Source organism: Zea mays, chromosome 9 (assembly GCF_902167145.1).
Source record: "Zea mays cultivar B73 chromosome 9, Zm-B73-REFERENCE-NAM-5.0, whole genome shotgun sequence".
Taxonomy (NCBI): domain Eukaryota; kingdom Viridiplantae; phylum Streptophyta; class Magnoliopsida; order Poales; family Poaceae; genus Zea; species Zea mays.
Genome location: NC_050104.1, coordinates 14,947,661 through 14,965,691, shown reverse-complemented (window position 1 = coordinate 14,965,691; position 18,031 = coordinate 14,947,661).

Below are 18,031 nucleotides of genomic sequence, written 5' to 3'. Positions count from 1 at the left end.
GGTAAATCGGCCAATACAAGCAATGAGGAAGACACGTCTGCCAACAAAACAGCCGAACCAAGATACTCCATGCCTCGATGTGCCCATCGGGACTATCACGGTCTAAAAAGCAAAAATTGCAGCTCTTGAGAGCAAGGAAAAGAAGCAGAAAAAATATTTAACGACACACATCCATAGTACCCACCACCGCAAAAATGGTGGAGGCCAAAGGACGTCGAAGCAAATCAAACGGCTACAAAAACAAAAAACAAGACAGCAATTGCACAACTCTTTGCAGGTACGGTGGACAGTCCAGTTATAAACCAGACCGATGTCGTGGACCATTCAACCCTCGAGTTCGGACCGTCCGCTCTGCACTAGAACACCTCGGATGATGCGCCAACACCTATGGAGGAGGATGACCTGCTCGGAGAGGATTTGGTCGACTACAGAGCCACGCTGGAACACCTAGAAAGTTAGGAAGGCAAGATGATAAACTAGTCAGGACCAATATGATGCTCAACGGTGTTGAGATCGATAGTTCGATCAAAGCCAAGGGAGTCACATATGTTGAGTTAACCATCGGGACTAAGACCCTTGCTGTTGTATTCTTCGTCACTGATGTAGAAGGAAATTATAGTCTAATCTTAGGCAGAGATTGGATTCATGCTAATCAATATGTACCTTCTACTTTATATCAAATATTGTTACAATGGGCGTTGGGGACTTGTTCTCAAATACTATGAATTAAGAACAAGGCAACACAAGATGTTAAATGTTAAAGTCCTTCGTCCTTCGAAGCATTATTTCCCTTAGGATATAACGATCTTCGGACGAAGGTCATGAAGGGCGTACCTTCATGAATACGGTTAAAAGATGACGAAAGATGAAACATATGAAACATATCATTCATATGTTATCATTATACAAACTTGGATATTTAAATATGATATTTAATTACATTTATACCTTCGGCTTGACAGAAGGCAAAAATCCAAGTGTTGCGCACGAGCGATTACAAGATAGCGTGAGCAGTACGGGGGCACTGTTCATCTATTCATAGGCGTAGGACGCAACCTGTCTAGAATTACATTCATGCCCTTTATGTTTACTATTGACATTAGAACAATCTATCGAGGACTAAATAGCATTTTTCCCTTTTAAGTCGGTTCCCCTTTTTTGCCGTTATGCCGAAGCTCTCTTGCGCGTAGCTTCGACGCTGCGTCAATCTTCGTGTTGTTCATGCTTTTTCATACCGTGTGGTTCTGATCCAAGTCCGAAGGCACCTGTTCATATATCACACTCGGGAAATATTGTTAAATCATGTTTTTGAGGACCTTCGGAAGACGAAGGCCCCCAACAGTAGCCCCTCGCAATATTAATTTTTTAGAATAACGAATTCAGATTGCGACATGGACGAAGACCCTAAGCCAAAGGTCCGAAAAAACATCTTACCTTTGCTAGAATAGCAACAGTCAATGACAGACGGGACCCTCCAACTTGGAGCGCACTGGGCGTTATAAATAGGAACTCACACCGACTGCACTTGATACGCTGCTTGTGCCATTTGCCTTGTTTTCTCAATTTTTATAACTTGTGCTTACTAACGCTTGATAGCTTTCAAGCTTTTGAGCTTCGGTTTGAAGGATACGTTTTTTGTCGTTTCCGAAGACAAGATGTCTCAAGACAAGAAGACAGTTGCTGAGACGAAGCTAACCGAAGAGGAGAAGCTCCTTGAGGAGAAGACTGCTGGATTTGTTGAGTCAATAGCGAAAACAAATACAGAGAAGATTACTAAAGAGATACTGGAAGGCTTGTCTGAAGATACCGATGATAGCGACAGCTATGATGCGGAGAGTGGAGGCGAAGACTCTGAAGATCGGCCCTGGCGACCAAGTCATGCAGTCTTCGGGAAATCAACTATCAAACAGAGTCATCTTGACTATATGAGAGGAAGGTATTTTCGAGATATGTCTATTGTGAGGGCTGACGTAGACAGGGTCATTCCTGCTCCCGAAGAAAACGAAGTTGTGATTTTCGGAAGCTTCTTCAAAGCTGGACTTAGGTTTCCGTTGAGCAGATTTGTTGTTGAAGTTTTAAAGACATACCAAATTTTCCTTCACCAGATCACTCCCGAAGCAATTATTAGAATGGGGATCTTCGTCTGGGCTGTGAGAAGTCAAGGTCTAGAGCCAAGTGCAAGATGTTTTTATAGTATGCATGAACTTTCGTATGAAACGAAGCCCTGGGGTAAAGAACAGTACCATAACAATTTTGGTTGCTATAGCTTCGTTGCTCGCTCTGGCTCAAGGTACCCAGTGCCAACGTTTCGAAAGAGATGGCCCGGGGCCTGGATGGAAGAGTGGTTTTATGTGAAAAATTATTTGAAGGCGAGAGAAGACATTAAAGAGATCATCGTGTGCCCCATCTGGTCCCGCTTCGGCCTCCGAAAGCCGAAGGTAGAAATTGATGAGGCAGCCGAAGCATGCCGAAGGGCCTTCAGCACAGTTTGCTCTTTTATTGGGACAAGAGACTTACTTCAAGAACATATAGCCTACAAGATATGGCCACTTGTAGACAGCTAGGAGATGCCGAAAGAAACCATCACTAACCCTAGCGAAGGCGGCCTGGTTCGATTAAAATACACCTTCAGGTTTGGGGACAAGTTTGTCGAACCAGATGATGATTGGCTGAAGTGTATTGAAAATACTAGCGATGAACTACTTGGAGCATATTCCAAGTCCGAAGGTAATGCACTATCTGCGGCCTTCGAGAGCCAAAAAAAGAAAATATTAAATAGGGTTTTTGATGCTATTGGATTTGTGTACCCTGACTACTGCTATTCGCTGCGGGGACGGGGAAAGAAGAGGAAGACTGTTGCTTCTACCAAGGCTGCTACTTCAGCCAAGACTGCTACTTCAGCTACTTTAGATGAGCCTGCACCGAAGAGCAAGAAGTTGAAGGTTCTTACCCATCGGCCACGCTGTATTGAGCCGGTCGTGGTGCCTGAGTTTGGCGGGGAGACTTCTTCAGCTGCTGATCCAAAGGAGCCCATTCCTCCTACACAGAAGGCTGAAGAACCGGCTACCATGCCAAAGGCGTCCTCAACCGGGATAACTGAACCAAAGGCTGATAGAGATAAGGCCGAAGAGCCAAAAACTGAAGAAGCAAAAAAGTTAGAAATTTTAAGTCCTTCAGCGGAAATAACAGTGCCGAAGGGACAAAAAAGTCTTGCGGCAACCCCAAAAAGAAAAAGGATGGTAAATGTACTGGACGTGCTAGAGACAGTAAAGGCTTTAAGCTCTACTCCTTCAGGGAAAGTTCCCGAGGCTTCAAAGATGCAAGCCGAAGCTGAGACAGAGCCGTCCGAAACTGAAGCTGCAGTAGAAACAACAGATTCCAAATGCCCTTCTTCCATAAAGAAGGTTGCCGAAACTGCCAAAGCGCAGACTGAAGCTGAAGCTGAAGCTGATACTAGGCAGATAAAAGGTAAAGCTGCAACAATTGAGGCTGGAACCGAGGTCGAGCCCACAATGCCTGTTGAGACGAAGCTTGCCATAACTGAGCAAGGGGCCGAAGAAGTACCTCCGAATACTAATATAGCTTTTGAGGGAAGTGTGGTCGAAGAAGCCGAATCCCTTATTCCCGAAGCACCTTCCGAAGACCTTGATTATGTCACTTGACATGCTTCGGGAAAAAGATTATCTGAGTAAGAAATTTTTGAAGCTAAACACTATGCCCGAGAACTGAAGTATCCGAAGGGGGCCTTGGTATTTAATGATACTGATAGTTGCCTAGAGGGGGGGGGGGGTGAATAGGGCGAAACTGAAATTTACAAATATAAACACAACTACAAGCCGGGTTAGTGTTAGAAATAAAAACGAGTCTGCGAGAGAGGGTGGAAAACAAATCGCAAGTAAATGAAGAGTGTGACACGAGGATTTGTTTTACCGAGGTTCGGTTCTCGCAAACCTACTCCCCGTTGAGGAGGCCACAAAGGCCGGGTCTCTTTCAACCCTTCCCTCTCTCAAACGGTCCCTCGGACCGAGTGAGCTTCTCTTCTCAAATCAAGCCGGGAACAAAACTTCCCCGCAAGGGCCACCACACAATTGGTGCCTCTTGCCTTGATTACAATGGAGTTTTGATCACAAGAACAAGTGAGAAAGAAAAGAAGCAATCCAAGCGCAAGAGCTCAAAAGAACACGGCAAATCTCTCTCGCTAATCACTAAAGCCTTGTGTGGAATTGGAGAGGATTTGATCTCTTTGGTGTGTCTAGAATTGAATGCCTAGCTCTTGTAAGTGGTTGAGAAGTGGAAAACTTGGATGCAATGAATGGTGGGGTGGTTGGGGTATTTATAGCCCCAACCACCAAACTTGACCGTTGGTGGAGGCTGTCTGTCGTATGGTGCACCGGACAGTCCGGTGCACACCGGACATGTCCGGTGCGCCAGCCACGTCACCAATGTCGTTGGATTTCGACCGTTGGAGCTTCTGTCTTCTGGGCCCGCCTGGATGTCCGGTGCACACCGGACATGTACTGTGCAATGTCCGGTGCGCCAGTATAGGCGTGCCTGACTTCTGCGCGCTTCTGGCGCGCATTGAATGCGCCTGCAGGTGACCGTTGGCGTGAAGTAGCCATTGCTCTGCTGGTTCACCGGACAGTCCGGTGTACACCGGACAGTCCGGTGAATTATAGCGGAGCAGCCGCTGCGTTTTCCCGAGGCTGGCGAGTTCCAGAGGCCGCTCTTCCTTGGAGCACCGGACACTGTCCGGTGTACACCGGACAGTCCGGTGAATTATAGCGGAGTGCCTTTGAAAATTCCCGAAGGTGGCAAGTTTGAGTTTGAGTCCTCTGGTGCACCGGACACTGTCCGGTGTACACCGGACACTGTCCGGTGTACACCGGACAGTCCGGTGCCCCCAGACCAGAGGTGCCTTCGGTTGTCTCTTTGCTCCTTTGTTGAATCCAAAACTTGATCTTTTTATTGGCTGAGTGTGAACCTTTTACACCTGTATATTCTATACACTTGGGCAAATTAGTTAGTCCAATTATTTGTGTTGGGCAATTCAACCACCAAAATTAATTAGGGACTATAGGTGTAAGCCTAATTCCCTTTCAATCTCCCCCTTTTTGGTGATTGATGCCAACACAAACCAAAGCAAGTATAGAAATGCATAATTGAACTAGTTTGCATAATGTAAGTGCAAAGGTTGCTTGGAATTGAGCCAATGTAAATACTTACAAGATATGCATGGATCGTTTCTTCGTTTTTAACATTTTGGACCACGCTTGCACCACATGTTTTGTTTTTGCAAACTATTTTGTAAATTCTTTTCAAAGTTCTTTTGCAAATAGTCAAAGGTAAATGAATAAGATTTTGCAAAGCATTTTCAAGATTTGAAATTTTCTCCCCCTGTTTCAAATGCTTTTCCTTTGGCTAAACAAAACTCCCCCTAAATGAGATCCACCTCTTAGTGTTCAAGAGGGTTTTGATATATCATTTTTGAAATACTACTTTCTCCCCCTTTTGAACACAATAGGATACCAATTGAAAATACTCTTTGGAAAACTAAGTTTTTGAAATTGGTGGTGGTGCGGTCCTTTTGCTTTGGGCTCATACTCTCTCCCCCTTTGGCATGAATCGCCAAAAACGGAATCATTAGAGCCCTCGAAGTACTTTCTTCCCCTTTGGTCATAAATAAATGAGTTAAGATTATACCAAAGATGAAGTCCTTTTGCTCTCTCCCCCAAAGATGGAGAGTGACATGGAGCGACGGCGAAGGATGAGTTACGGAGTGGAAGCCTTTGTCTTCGCCGAAGACTCCAATTCCCTTTCAATATTCCTATGACTTGGTTTGAAATTCACTTGAAAACACATTAGTCATAGCATATAAAAGAGACATGATCAAAGGTATACACAAGAGCTATGTGTGCAAGTTAGCAAAAGAAATTGCGCGAATCAAGAATATTGAGCTCATGCCTAAGTTTGTTAAAAGTTTGTTCATCAAGAGGCTTGGTAAAGATATCGGCTAATTGATCTTTAGTGTTAATGTAAGAAATCTCGATATCTCCCTTTTGTTGGTGATCCCTAAGAAAATGATACCGAATGGCTATGTGTTTAGTGCGGCTATGCTCGACGGGATTATCCGCCATCTTGATTGCACTCTCATTATCACATAGCAAAGGGACTTTGGTTAATTTGTAACCGTAGTCCCGCAGGGTTTGCCTCATCCAAAGCAATTGCGCGCAACAATGACCTGCGACAATGTACTCGGCTTCGGCGGTGGAAAGAGCGACCGAATTTTGCTTCTTTGAAGCCCAAGACACCAAGGATCTTCCCAAGAACTGGCAAGTCCCCGATGTGCTCTTCCTATTGATCTTACACCCCGCCCAATCGGCATCCGAATATCCAATCAAATCAAATGTGGATCCCCTAGGATACCAAAGCCCAAACTTAGGAGTATAAGCCAAATATCTCAAGATTCGTTTTACAGCCGTAAGGTGAGCTTCCTTAGGGTCGGCTTGGAATCTTGCACACATGCATACGGAAAGCATAATATCCGGTCGAGATGCACATAAATAGAGTAAAGAACCTATCATCGACCGATATACCTTTTGATCCACGGACTTACCTCCTGTGTCGAGGTCGAGATGCCCATTGGTTCCCATGGGTGTCTTGATGGGCTTGGCATCCTTCATTCCAAACTTGCTTAGAATATCTTGAGTGTACTTCGTTTGGCTAATGAAGGTGCCCTCTTGGAGTTGCTTCACTTGAAATCCCAAGAAGTACTTCAACTCCCCCATCATAGACATCTCGAATTTCTGTGTCATGATCCTACTAAATTCTTCACATGTAGACTCGTTAGTAGACCCAAATATAATATCATCAACATAAATTTGGCATACAAATAAGTCATTTTCAAGAGTTTTAGTGAATAGAGTAGGATCAGCCTTTCCGACTTTGAAGCCATTAGCGATAAGAAAATCTCTAAGGCATTCATACCATGCTCTTGGGGCTTGCTTGAGCCCATAAAGCGCCTTAGAGAGTTTATAAACATGGTTAGGGTACTCACTATCTTCAAAGCCGGGAGGTTGCTCAACATAGACCTCTTCCTTGATTGGTCCATTGAGGAAAGCACTTTTCACGTCCATTTGATAAAGCTTAAAGCCATGGTAAGTAGCATAAGCCAATAATATACGAATTGACTCAAGCCTAGCTACGGGTGCATAGGTTTCACCGAAATCCAAACCTTTGACTTGAGAGTATCCCTTGGCCACAAGTCGAGCTTTGTTCCTTGTCACCACACCATGCTCATCTTGCTTGTTGCGGAAGACCCATTTGGTTCCTACAACATTTTGATTAGGACGTGGAACTAAATGTCATACCTCATTCCTAGTGAAGTTGTTGAGCTCCTCTTGCATCGCCACCACCCAATCCGAATCTTGGAGTGCTTCCTCTACCCTGTGTGGCTCAATAGAGGAAACAAAAGAGTAATGCTCACAAAAATGTGCAACACGAGATCTAATAGTTACCCCCTTATGGATGTCGCCGAGGATGGTGTCGACGGGGTGATCTCGTTGGATTGCTTGGTGGACTCTTGGGTGTGGCGGCCTTGGTTCTTCATCCTCTTTGTCTTCCTCATTTGCATCTCCCCCTTGATCATTGCCATCATCTTGAGGTGGCTCATTTGCTTGATATTCTACTTCATCAACTTGAGCTTCATCCTCATTTTGAGTCGGTAGAGATGCTTGCATGGAGGAGGATGGTTGATCTTGTGTATTTGGAGGCTCTTTGGATTCCTTAGGACATACATCCCCAATGGACATGTTCCTTAGCGCGATGCACGGAGCCTCTTCATTACCTATCTCATCAAGATCAACTTGCTCTACTTGAGAGCCGTTAGTCTCATCAAACACAACGTCACAAGAAACTTCAACTTGTCCAGTGGACTTGTTAAAGACTCTATATGCCCTTGTGTTTGAATCATATCCTAGTAAAAAGCCTTCTACAGTCTTAGGAGCAAATTTAGATTTCCTACCTCTTTTAACAAGAATAAAGCATTTGCTACCAAAGACTCTAAAATATGAAATGTTGGGCTTTTTACCGGTTAGGAATTCATATGATGTCTTCTTGAGGATTCGGTGAAGATATAATCGGTTGATGGCGTAGCAAGCGGTGTTGACCGCCTCGGCCCAAAACCGATCCGAAGTCTTGTGCTCATCAAGCATGGTTCTAGCCATGTCCAATAGAGTTCTATTCTTCCTCTCCACTACACCATTTTGTTGTGGCGTGTAGGGAGAAGAGAACTCATGCTTGATGCCCTCCTCCTCAAGGAAGCCTTCGATTTGAGAGTTCTTGAACTCCGTCCCGTTGTCGCTTCTAATTTTCTTGATCCTTAAGCCGTACTCGTTTTGAGCTCGTCTCAAGAATCCCTTTAAGGTTTCTTGGGTTTGAGATTTTTCCTGCAAAAAGAACACCCAAGTGAAGCGAGAATAATCATCCACTATTACAAGACAATACTTACTCCCACCGATGCTTATGTAAGCAATCGGGCCGAATAGATCCATGTGGAGTAGCTCAAGCGGCCTGTCGGTCGTCATGATGTTCTTGTGTGGATGATGGGCACCAACTTACTTCCCTGCTTGACATGCGCTACAAATCCTGTCTTTCTCAAAATGAACATTTGTTAGTCCTAAAATGTGTTCTCCCTTTAGAAGCTTGTGAAGATTCTTCATCCCAACATGTGCTAGTCGGCGATGCCAGAGCCAACCCATGTTAGTCTTAGCAATTAAGCAAGTGTCGAGTTCAGCTCTATCAAAATCTACCAAGTATAGCTGACCCTCTAACACTCCCTTAAATGCTATTGAATCATCACTTCTTCTAAAGACAGTGACACCTATATCAGTGAAAAGACAGTTGTAGCCCATTTTGCATAATTGAGATACAGAAAGCAAATTGTAATCTAATGAATCCACAAGAAAAACATTGGAAATAGAATGGTCAGGAGATATAGCTATTTTACCAAGACCTTTGACCAAACCTTGATTTCCATCCCCGAATGTGATAGCTCGTTGGGGATCTTGGTTTTTCTCGTAGGAGGAGAACATCTTCTTCTCCCCTGTCATATGGTTTGTGCACCCGCTGTCGAGTATCCAACTTGATCCCCCGGATGCATAAACCTACAAAACAATTTTAGTTCTTGACTTTAGGTACCCAAACGGTTTTGGGTCCTTTGGCATTAGAAACAAGAACTTTGGGTACCCAAACACAAGTTTTGGAGCTCTTGTGTTTGCCCCCAACATACTTGGCAACGACCTTGCCGGATTTGTTAGTCAAAACATATGATGCATCAAAAGTTTTAAAAGAAATGTCATGCCCATTTGATGCACTAGGAGTTTTTCTTTTAGGCAACTTAGCACGGGATTGTTGCCTAGAGCTAGATGTCTCACCCTTATACATAAATGCATGATTAGGGCCAGAGTGAGACTTCCTAGAATGAATTCTCCTAATTTTGCTCTCGGGATAACCGGCAGGGTATAAAATGTAACCCTCGTTATCCTGAGGCATGGGAGCCTTGCCCTTTATAAAATTAGACAATCTTTTAGGAGGGGCATTAAGTTTGACATTGCCTCCCCTTTGGAAGCCAATGCCATCCTTGATGCCAGGGCGTCTCCCACTATAAAGCATACTTCTAGCAAATTTAAATTTTTCATTCTCTAAGTTATGCTCGGCAATTTTAGCATCTAATTTTGCTATATGATCATTTTGTTGTTTAATTAAAGTCATGTGATCATGAATAGCATCAACATCAATATCTCTACATCTAGTACAAATAGATACATGCTCAACTATAGATGTAGGAGGTTTGCAAGATTTTAATTCTACAACCTTAGCATGTAAATGTCGTTTTCACTTCTAAGGTTAGAAATAGTAACATTGCAAACATCAAAATCTTTAGCCTTAGCAAGCAATTTTTCATTTTCATTTCTAAGGCTAGCAAGAGAAATGTTCAATTCTTCAATTCTAGCAAGTAAATCATCATCATTATTTCTAGAATTGGTAATTGAAACATTACAAACATGAGAATCAACCTTAGCTAACAAATTAGCATTTTCATTTCTAAGGTTGTCTATTGTCTGATGGCAAGTGCTTAGCTCACTAGATAATTTTTCACATTTCTCAATTTCTAGAGCATAAGCATTTTTAACCTTAACATGTTTCTTATTTTCCTTAATTAGGAAGTCCTCTTGGGAATCCAAAAGGTCATCCTTTTCATGGATAGCACTAATTAATTCATTTAATTTTTCTTTTTGTTCCATGTTAAGGTTGGCAAAAAGGGTACGCAAATTATCTTCCTCATCACTAGCATTATCATCACTAGAGGATTCATATCTAGTGGAGGATTTAGATTTAACCTTCTTCTTTTTGCCGTCCTTTGCCATGAGGCACTTGTGGCCGACGTTGGGGAAGAGAAGTCCTTTGGTGACGGCGATGTTGGCGGCGTCCTCGTCGTCGGAGGAGTCGCTAGAGCTTTCGTCGGAGTCCCACTCCCGACAAACATGTGCATCGCCGCCCTTCTTCTTGTAGTACCTCTTCTCCTTTCTTCTCCCCTTCTTGTCGTCGCCCCTGTCACTATCACTTGATAATGGACATTTAGCTATAAAGTGACCAGGCTTACCACACTTGTAGCAAACCTTCTTGGAGCGGGACTTGTAGTCTTTCCCTCTCCTTTGCTTGAGGATTTGGCGGAAGCTCTTGATGACGAGCGCCATTTTCTCATTGTCGAGCTTGGAGGCGTCGATTGGTTGTCTACTTGATGTAGACTCCTCCTTCTTTTCCTCCGTCGCTTTGAATGCGACGGGTTGAGCTTCGGATGTGGAGGGATCATCAAGCTCGTTGATCTTCCTCGAGCCTTCGATCATGCACTCAAAACTTACAAAATTCCCGATTACTTCCTCGGGGGTCATTAGAGTATATCTTGGGTTGCCACGGATTAATTGAACTTGAGTAGGGTTAAGGAAAATAAGAGATCTTGGAATAACCTTAACCACCTCGTGGTCATCCCACTTTTTGCTCCCGAGGTTGCGCACTTGATTCACCAAGGTCTTGAGCCGGTTGTACATGTTTTGTGGCTCCTCCCCTTTGCGAAGCCGGAACCGACTGAGCTCCCCCTCGATCGTCTCCCGCTTGGTGATCTTTGTGAGCTCATCTCCTTCGTGTGCGGTTTTGAGCACATCCCAAACCTCCTTGGCGCTCTTCAACCCTTGCACTTTGTTATACTCCTCTCTACTTAGAGAGGCGAGGAGTATTGTTGTTGCTTGAGAGTTGACGTGCTCGATTTGGGCTACCTCATCCTCATCATAGTCTTCATCCCCTACGGATGGTACCTGTGCACCAAACTCAACAACATCCCATATACTTTTGTGGAGTGAGGTTAGATGAAATCGCATTAAATCACTCCACCTAGCATAATCTTCACCATCAAATGTTGGTGGTTTGCCTAATGGGACGGAAAGTAAAGGTGTATGTTTAGAAATGCGAGGGTAGCGTAGGGGAATCTTACTATACTTCTTACGCTCTTGGCGTTTAGAAGTGACGGATGCCGCGTCAGAGCCGGAGGTGGATGTCGATGAGGAATCGGTCTCGTAGTAGACCACTTTCCTCATCCTCTTTTTCTTGTCCCCACTCCGTTGCGGCTTGTGGGAAGAAGACTTCTCCTTCTTCTCTTTGTGTGAAGAAGATCTCTTCTCCTTTCCTTTGGAGGAGTCCTTCTTCTTCTCCTTCCCTTTTGAGGAGTCTTTCTTCTCCTTCCTCTTGGTACGGGACTCTTCCGATGAAGTGCTCCCGTGGCTTGTAGTGGGCTTTTCGCCGGTCTCCATCTCCTTCTTGGCGTGATCTCCCGACATCACTTCGAGCGGTTAGGCTCTAATGAAGCACCCGACTCTGATACCAATTGATAGTTGCCTAGAGGGGGGTGAATAGGGCGAAACTGAAATTTACAAATATAAACACAACTACAAGCCGGGTTAGTGTTAGAAATAAAAACGAGTCCGCGAGAGAGTGGAAAACAAATCGCAAGTAAATGAAGAGTGTGACACACGGATTTGTTTTACCGAGGTTCGGTTCTCGCAAACCTACTCCCCGTTGAGGAGGCCACAAAGGCCGGGTCTCTTCCAACCCTTCCCTCTCTCAAACGGTCCCTCGGACCGAGTGAGCTTCTCTTCTCAAATCAAGCCGGGAACAAAACTTCCCCACAAGGGCCACCACACAATTGGTGCCTCTTGCCTTGATTACAATGGAGTTTTGATCACAAGAACAAGTGAGAAAGAAAAGAAGCAATCCAAGCGCAAGAGCTCAAAAGAACACGGCAAATCTCTCTCGCTAATCACTAAAGCCTTGTGTGGAATTGGAGAGGATTTGATCTCTTTGGTGTGTCTAGAATTGAATGCCTAGCTCTTGTAAGTGGTTGAGAAGTGGAAAACTTGGATGCAATGAATGGTGGGGTGGTTGGGGTATTTATAGCCCCAACCACCAAACTTGACCGTTGGTGGAGGCTGTCTGTCGTATGGTGCACCGGACAGTCCGGTGCACACCAGACATGTCCGGTGCGCCAGCCACGTCACCAATGTCGTTGGATTCCGACCGTTGGAGCTTCTGTCTTCTGGGCCCGCCTGGATGTCCGGTGCACACCGGACATGTACTGTGCAATGTCCGGTGCGCCAGTATGGGCGTGCCTGACTTCTGCGAGCTTCTGGCGCGCATTGAATGCGCCTGCAGGTGACCGTTGGCGCGAAGTAGCCGTTGCTCTGCAGTCCGGTGAATTATAGCGGAGCAGCCGCTGCGTTTTCCCGAGGCTGGCGAGTTCCAGAGGCCGCTCTTCCTTGGAGCACCGGACACTGTCCGGTGTACACCGGACAGTCCGGTGAATTATAGCGGAGTGCCTCTGGAAATTCCCGAAGGTGGCAAGTTTGAGTTTGAGTCCTCTGGTGCACCGGACACTGTCCGGTGGTGCACCGGACACTGTCCGGTGTACACCGGACAGTCCGGTGCCCCCAGACCAGAGGTGCCTTCGGTTGCCTCTTTGCTCCTTTGTTGAATCCAAAACTTGATCTTTTTATTGGCTGAGTGTGAACCTTTTACACCTGTATAATCTATACACTTGGGCAAACTAGTTAGTCCAATTATTTGTGTTGGGCAATTCAACCACCAAAATTAATTAGGGACTATAGGTGTAAGCCTAATTCCCTTTCAGATACAGATGAAGATGATTTCTTGTATTGTCTCCCGGACAACAAAGAATTATCCGTCTGCCGGGAGATGGCCAGAAGTATGGGTTTTCCGAAGCTCGAAGCTGGCCTCTGTGCCATGACGAAGGACGATCTTGTGGATAGCCTTGCATACAACAGTCTGAAGGTACAAAAGTTGTGAATTTTGAAGTTTATGGATTCTGTATTAGAGTCTTTTGTTCCCATGTTAATCCATTCATTCTTTCGTGTAGGGCTTAATACTTAGCAACGCCTTAAGGGCGCAAAAGAATGCTGAAGACGAGAGCTGCACTATTGCTCTCAACAACCTTCAAACAGATATTATCAAGCTGAGAAACAAAGCCATGGAAAAAGACAAAATTCTACTTACATTGGTGGACAAAGTAAAGGGGGATGAAGCTAACTTCAAGGCTCAATCTGAAATTCAAAAGAATGAGATTGAAGACCTTCGAAAACAACTGGCTGAAGCCAAATTAAAATGCGCTGTTGCCGAAGCTGACCGAGATGCCAGTGAGTACTGGAAAAATTATTTTGAAAAAACGGTTGCAGAGCTTCGCGCATCAAAAGAAAGATGTTTTGAAAAATCTGTGGAATGTGTAAAAAAGATAAAGACTAGCTTCACCAACGTGGGCGCGTACTCAAGCGAAGACAACATCATATTGGACGATCCTGAGGGCGTAATCGAGTGGATCAGCGGTGAAGCCGAAGCTTTTGAAGAGATTTTGAGTGACCGCAGGGACGTCTGTGCATTCTCTGGTGCGAGGGGAGTTGCAGCCATTCTGGAGAAGGTAGGTTGCGAACATGTTAAAACCTTGGCCCAGACCGAAGCTGCCTTCTCCATCGATGATACGAAGGACCCCTCGGCCGAAGCAAGCTTAATAGACGGAAATTTTTTCACTGATATCTGGGAAAATGGCGGTCGAGGGATGGCCCATGAAATAATGAAGAAGAGCGAAAAAGATATTCATGACGCTCGAGAAGCAACGAAAGCAGCTGAAAAAGCTGCGGAACTTGAAAGACGGATAGGTATTACTTAATGGCTTTTAACTTTGTTGTTTATTTTTGTGACTCCGAACTAATTCATGTCTTCTACCGCAGCTGAACTATCTCCTCCCCCAGAGCCATTCGACCCACTGGCCGACCCAGAGACAAAGAAAACAATAGAGATTATTAATATGGTCGAAGCTATTGTGGATGAAGTTGTTACCAAGCTGCTAACCGAAGCTGCAAAAAAAGTTCTGAAGGGAGAAGAGTAGCTATTGTAAAAACATTTTTTAGAATATTAATGTAACATTTGCTGAACTATGCTTGTAATATTCAGTGCTTATAGATTTGAATGAAATATATGAATCGTTTGTAATTCAGTTCTTTGCGATGCATGAAACTTTATGTACATACCGTTTTTGAGCCTTCGGCGAAAAAACACCTTCCCTTCTTTTCATGCTTCGTAAAGAAGAGTTTTTATGCCTCGTAAGAATTATCCACCCTTTGTAAAATCATCAATGCTTCGTAAAAAATAGATCTCTCTTTCCACATCAGAACTGATGAAGTTGTAATTCTCAGTTTACTTTGCGCCTTGGCATCTTTTCATTTTTCGTAAGGCATTCTCCGAAGATCGGCCTCGCTTCCAATTGATGTCATTGATGTGATATGATGTATAATGTGATGCTATGTGATATGATGCGATGATATGATGCAAAGAATGATGCTAATGCCGAAGACACATACCCACACTGAAACACAATATCTGTGTCCCCTTAGGAACCATCAAGAATCTCTTTGCCGTTTATTTTTCGGTGTAAGTTCTGCATCCCCTAAGGAACGTCTTTTGAACTTCTTCGCCTTCTATTTCGGCGGTATTCGCGTTGACTTTTCGCGCTTCGCCTTATATTTCGGCGGTATTTGGCTCTTCATTCCCTCTGGAACGAGTTTTGAGCAGAAAACTTACACTGTGCTCCCTTGGGAACGACTTTTTGAAGCTTCGGCAAACTTACGTTGCGCTCTTTAAGAACGACTTTTTGTAGCTTCGGTGAAACTTTTACTGCAATTTTTGGCTCTGCATTCCCGAATGAATATCTCTTTGTAGCTTCGACATTCTCGTAAGTCTGTGACGAAGGTTTATTTTATTTTGACATGAACGAAGCTAGTACAGGAAATTAAAAATGATAAGAAAGCTAGATTTACATTGATGGTTCCTTATTTAAAAAGAAAATGACAGTGAATGTAAAACTGTGCCAGAGGTAGGATATCTCTCAATATATGTGTTTTGATTCTGGCACAGTACTATTAACTATGCGAGCTTCGGACCCCTCCCTGAAATCTCGCTGCTGATGGGTCTGCTGGCTCCCTTCTGGCTGCTGACCTCATGAGTAGGCAGGTTGTAGTGGCGGCGGAGGTGGAAGTTGTGGCCAAGAAACTTGCGGCTGACTAGCCAAAGCAACAGAAGCTGCGGGATGATTACCCACACATTCTGGTATGTAGGGTGAATGACACGAAGCAGTGTGCAGGACCTACTTCAGTTGACTTTGTCGGGCTTCGGCCTCTGCAATTTCTTTTTGCTTTTGGATGGTGATTTGACACGTTCTTGTATTCTGGCCCTTGTCTTCACCACAAAATAAGTAGTAGATCTTCCTGGGCTGGTCCCCATATATTCCTCCGAAGCCCCTGGTGCCTCTGCCTCTTGGAGCTGGCGGCCGGAAAGAGCTTTGTTGCTGCCCCGAAGCTTGCGAAGAATACTGCGGCCTCTGTTGTTGACTTCCTCTGTCATCACTCTGGGTGGAGTTGTGAATTGACCTGATGTGTCTCGGATGGATTTTTCCGCCGATTCCCCTGGTCATTTCAGAGAACCTGTATGCTTCCTCCCTTCTTTGGCGGAAGTCATTGTCAGCCCGGATGTATTCATCCATCTTCTGAAGCAGCTTCTCCAGAGTCTGTGGGGGCTTTCTAGCGAAATACTGAGCCGTAGGTCCTGGACGAAGCCCCTTAATCATAGCCTCAATGACAATTTCATTGGGTACTGTAGGCGCTTGTGCTCTAAGATCCAAGAACCTTCGGACATATGCCTGGAGGTACTCTTCATGATCTTGCGTGCGTTGAAACAAGGCCTGAGCTGTGACTGGCTTCGTCTGGAAGCCTTAGAAACTTGTCACCAGCATATCCTCGAGCTTCTGCCACGAAGTAATGGTTCCTGGCCGAAGAGAAGAATACCATGTTTGAGCCACATTCCGAACTACCATGACGAAGGACTTGGCCATGACAGCTGCATTGCCTCCATATGAAGATATAGTTGCTTCATAACTCATCAAAAACTGCTTTGGGTCTGAATGCCCATCATACATGGGAAGCTGAGGTGGCTTGTATGATGGGGGCCATAGGATAGCCTGCAGTTCTGCTGCCAAGGGAGAAGCATCATCAAAAGTAAAGGTATCATGATTAAAATAATCATACCATCCATCGTCGTTGAACAAGCCCCCTTGATGAAGCTCCCTGTGTTGGGGCCTTCGATCTTGCTCGTCTTGAGCAAGATGGCGTACTTCTTCAGTGGCTTCGTCGATTTGCATTTGAATATCAGCCAGTCGGGCCATCTTCTCCTTCTTCCTTTTTACTTGCTGATGGATTATCTCCATTTTTCTGATTTCTTGGTCCAACTCTTCCTCCTGGAGTGTTGGACTAGTGGCCTTCCTCTTCTGGCTTCAGGCTTCCCGAAGAGAAAGGGTCTCCTGATTTGGGTCCAGTGGCTGCAGTGCAGCAGCCCCTGGCACTGAAGCTTTCTTCGGTGGCATGACGAAGGTCAGTGCTTGCCGAAGATGGTCGAAAAAGGGTTCACCGGATATGGGCGCCAATGTTGGGGACTTGTTCTCAAATACTATGAATTAAGAACAAGGCAACACGAGATGTTAAATGTTAAAGTCCTTCGTCCTTCGAAGCATTATTTCCCTTAGGATATAACGATCTTCGGACGAAGGTCATGAAGGGCGTACCTTCATGAATACAGTTAAAAGATGACGAAAGATGAAACATATGAAACATGAAAGATAACGTGAACAAACACATAATATCATTCATATGTTATCATTATACAAACTTGGATATTTAAATATGATTTTTAATTGCATTTATACCTTCGGCTTTACAGAAGGCAAAAATCCAAGTGTTGCGCACGAGCGATTACAAGATAGCGTGAACAGTACGGGGCACTGTTCATCTATTTATAGGCGCAGGACGTAGCCTGTCTAGAATTACATTCATTGTAACACCCCAGGTGTTACTCAGGGTATCCACCCCAGGGTTACCCCCTTTTTACCCATTATCACATGAAGATTGAATTGGGCAAAGTATACCAAACTTGGAATTCTAGGTCCTAAACAAGTGTAATCCACCTTGGATGTCATGCCCTAGCTTATCATGCACATCTAAGTGGGGATCTCCTAAAACCCTAAAGCAAAACCCCCATAGGCAATGGGAACCCTAATTGAAGCCATGATCAAAAGATCATGTAAACCTTATGATCATGGTTTGGGCCAAATATAAAAGTTTTAATATACTTAATAACCTACAATTAATAGTAAGGAAGTACCCCCAAAAAGTTTTCAGAAAAGCCCTAAACAGTTCACCTAAGATTTAGCACAAGGGGGAAATTCAGTTTTTGCCTAAGTACTAAACTAACCCTTGCACAAAGACTCCACATGTTCACCTTAATCCCCTTTTCAAAACCCTTCGACCCAATTGACAAAATGGCGCCAAATTAACCCTAGAACACCCTGGAAAGAGATGACACCTATCCT